Source organism: Dermacentor silvarum, chromosome 11 (assembly GCF_013339745.2).
Source record: "Dermacentor silvarum isolate Dsil-2018 chromosome 11, BIME_Dsil_1.4, whole genome shotgun sequence".
Taxonomy (NCBI): Eukaryota; Metazoa; Arthropoda; class Arachnida; order Ixodida; family Ixodidae; genus Dermacentor; species Dermacentor silvarum.
The window spans coordinates 40,780,558-40,784,826 of NC_051164.1; positions in this window are offsets into that span (position 1 = coordinate 40,780,558).

The following is a 4,269-nucleotide window of genomic DNA, read 5'->3' on the forward strand; positions in this document are numbered from 1 at the left end:
AGCTTCGTAACCTGACGATCAGTCTATTGAAGCTCTCACAAAATACATGACCATCTGCTGGGAAAGAGGCAGAATTCCGAAACAGTGGAAAACAGCAAAAATCGTAATGATCACGAAGCCAGGCGAAAAACTACAGCTTGACAACCTCAGACCAATATCGCTGACCTCGTGCATTGGGAAATTGATGGAACACGTGGTCCTCGACAGATTAAACAGATACATGGAAAACAGAGAAGCCTTTCCACACACAATGGTGGGCTTCCGCCCGAAATTATCGACGCAAGACATAATGCTGAGAATTAAGCACCAAATAATAGATGGAAACGGCTGCTATTGGATGGATACCAGGGCCATACTGGGACTAGACCTAACCAAAGCCTTTGACAATGTGAAACATGAAGCAATATTGGAAAACCTGGAAAAATTAGGAGTTGGGCGTAAGCCGTACGAATACATCAAAGACTTTCTATCTGACAGAAGAGCAATTTTAACAATAGGAGGAGTGGCGTCGGACGAACTAGAGATGGGAAGCAGAGGTACGTCGCAAGGCTCTGTCCTCTCGCCTTTTTTCTTCAATGTCGCCATGATAGGCCTCCCAGAAATACTTAATAACATTGAAGATCTAAATCATACCCTATACGCCGATGATATTATGCTATGGATAGCGGGAGGCAGTGATGGTCATATTCAGGACACACTGCAAAAGGCGATTGATGCGGTAGAAGCATACGTTGGGTCGAGAGGTCTGGGATGCTCCCCGCAGAAATCCGAGCTCCTGTTATACCAGCCAACGTCAAGAGGGAAAAGGAAAACTGAAGTCCCCAATATACAGCTCTTCGCAAACCAAGGACAACCCATACCGCTGGTTACAAGTATAAAGATCCTCGGTAGGCGGATTCAGAACAACGGCTACAATATTGAAACCATCAGACAGTTAGAAAGCAATACATATCAGACAACGCGTCTTATTTCGCGCATAGCAAACAAACACCACGGTATGAAAGAAAATAGCTTGATCAGACTAATTCAAACCTTTGTTCTCAGCCGGATCGTCTACGGAGCGCCATTCTTAGACCTTAAAACTGAAGAAAAGAAAGGAATCAACGTTATGATCAGGAAAACCTACAAGCAAGCTCTGGGGATCCCGGTCTCCACTTCGAATGAACGTTTTGAAGCGCTGGGGCTCCATAACACCATAGAAGAATTGATAGAAGCTCACAGAACTGCTCAGATGGAGAGGTTCTCCAAAAGTCAAACTGGAAGACATATTCTGGAATCACTGAACATCAACTATGAACCCAGAACTGACATCGAAACAGATATACCTGCGGACATTAGGAGACACCTATATATCCCCCCGTTACCCAAACACATGCATCCTTCGCACAACGAAGAACGAAGAAAAGAAAGAGCCAAAGCATTAGGAAGCAGGTTTGGTAATTCTAAAGATGTGCTCTATGTAGACGCAGCCGACTACGAGCATCAAGATGCCATGGCAGTGGCAGTAGTCAATAATCGAGGACATGCAATTGCGTCAGCCACAATCCTAACAACAACGCCAGAGGTAGGCGAAGAGGTCGCCATTGCACTAGCAATGACATCTTCTCCCAAATATAAAATTGTAATAAGTGATTCCAAGACCGCCATATTAAATTACGCTAAAGAACGCATCTCGCCAAAGGCGCAAGAAATCCTCCAGGCTGGTTTCCATGGAGACCGAGCTAAGGGAATACAAATCATCTGGGCACCAGCCCACTCTGGCCTGCGAGGCAACGTGAATGCGCATGACGCGGCTCGAGGTTTCACAGACCGAGACGACGTCACCAACACCAACACGGACGCATTCGCAATCCGCCGGTCGGGCAGAGATAGGCTGGTTTCCTTTAAGGAAATCATTGATCATTACAGACTAGCCAGGGCTAGATATCCGGCAGAACATTGTTCATTAAACAAGTGGCAATCAGTGGCTTGGCGGCTAATACAAACCAACACTTTTCCCAACCCCATTGCCTTCAGTCACTATCACCCAGATGTACCCAGATGTATACACAGACATATGTAAGCTTTGTAACAACCGAGCAGATCTTCAACACATAATCTGGGCATGCCCAAAGAAACAATATAACAATAACGGTTCAAAACCACAACAACCCAGTTTAATAATAAGAAATGAGGAGCAATGGGAGGCCGTGTTGCTCAGCTCGGACCCGGATGTTCAAGCGAGAGTAGTCCAAATGGCTGAAGACGCCGCCGCGGCTCAGGGGCTGCCGGCCGCCGTCTAAAGGGGGGACGGGGAAGGCTTCTAGTCATTACCCCCTCCTCTAACCACATTTTGGACAAAATAAAGTTATTTCTCTCTCTCTCTCTCTCCAAGTCCCTTTTCTATGTTCGCTTTAAAACATAAGAATACTGCATCACAACAATAATTGAATCAGTTATTAATAGTTTCTAGCTTTTAACAGAAGAAAACGGATAATGTCTTCGCTTTGTGTCATACGTTCACAGGTAGCGTGTAGGTATGAAATTTAAGGAATAAAGTCGTTGGTTCGCTAGATGAACACATTTTCTTAACGACATTGAATACATCAGACGGGCTTCAATTTTTGTTATTCTTCATGCAGCTAAACAATAGGCTTCAGTTCTGCTTATCCACCAACCTCAAGCGTGGACGGCCCTGTCTAGGGCAATAATAAATGCCCAAAAGCATGACCACTGGATGAGTAGCAGCATTCCGACGTGTACACTTTCGTAAGGCGAATACTTTTTGGAAAAGAGTCCGGTGTTCTGTTTAGGTGCCATTGTTTGGAGCACTGCAGCCTACAATTATTAGCACTGAATTCAATTTGAAAATGAATTCGAATAAAGGCACTCACTGAGAAGTAAGCACCGAAACAAAATGTACCTCTTTGCTCTACCGTTCGTACTAATGTAAACATTATTCATTTAGCACTCAAAGTAATAGAATCTCCTTAGATAGTGCTGATAATGCTTTAATAGCAAAAAATGGCCGTAAATTGAATTAGTTTTTGAATAAAAGTGTGCAACAAAGTCCATGTATATTTCACAAGTGCGCACCAAGCGCCTCGGCGTTCGTGTTCCAGCATAACCAGGAACGCGTCAACGTATTACCGGCGTTGGCTTTGGTTACCATGGCCTTGCCGAGAATCCCGCCTGCTACTAATCTAGGTGGCCTCAGCCTATTAACACCCGCATTCACGTGGGAGCTGTGAGAATCGCGTCGAGACATCGACCACCGACACCTCGGAGTAGGACAGTCATTTTACTTCTCTTGCAGTATTACTTCCTAACTCTCCTTATTTCTTCGCACTCCTTGACGTATGCGTAGCTGCAATTGACTATATCTGCAAAGATATTTATTGCGGCAGCATTGATACAATCTCCGTCGCCGTTGTGCTCTGACGGTACCGGCGGTGTAAGGTTTAGAAGGGCCAGAAGGTCGGCAGAGACGTCTAAAAGGAGTCCGGAAGGGTCATAAGTTCTACAGAGACACGTAGTGCATTTCATCGCAAAGCAGTGCAACCCAGTGGAAGAACTCATAGAGTTTCATAAAATAATTACGACAGTTACCTATGGCGTCTAGCGCCTCAAGCACGAAGTCCACAGAAATCCACGCACTCTAACCATGGTGGCTGAATGATCGCAGCGCCAGAGTGTCCTCTAGGGGATAGTGTAGGAAACATTGTGCAAGCGTCGTCACGCTCCACAGAGTCGGCTCTTCCGGAGTTATGACGGGATTATGGCGGAAGCTGCTGACGTGAACGATGTGAGCACACACATTAGGTTCTTACTGAGCAGCTGTGTGCAAACAACGCTGCCTTGCATGCGCAGTTTCTAGGGGGAACGCACATCAGACGAACGCCAATGGGTATCGGTCGGTCTCATATCGGTCATTGTATATGCGACGCTTGGGACGTCATTGGCAGTGCTCTTCGTCATGCTAGTCTCCTGAGGCAACTTCAGTGCAACGCGACACCTTGCGATCGCGTTGAGTGATTCGCTTGTGGGCCAAATTGCCAACTATTTTAACAACGGAGCTGTTCGAGCGCTTGGTTAGGCCGCGTAGTGCAAACAAAAATTGTTGGCCATTGCTGAAGGTGGTGCAGAAACAATTCAATTGCAATGGCACTTACCACTGTAAACTAACGAAGCTGTTAAAGCTCGAGGATGGTCCGTCAAATGTACGCCGCAAAACCTCCGCTGGGTGAAGACGTCACCATGCGTCGCCTAGCAATACTTTGCCCCAGCTGC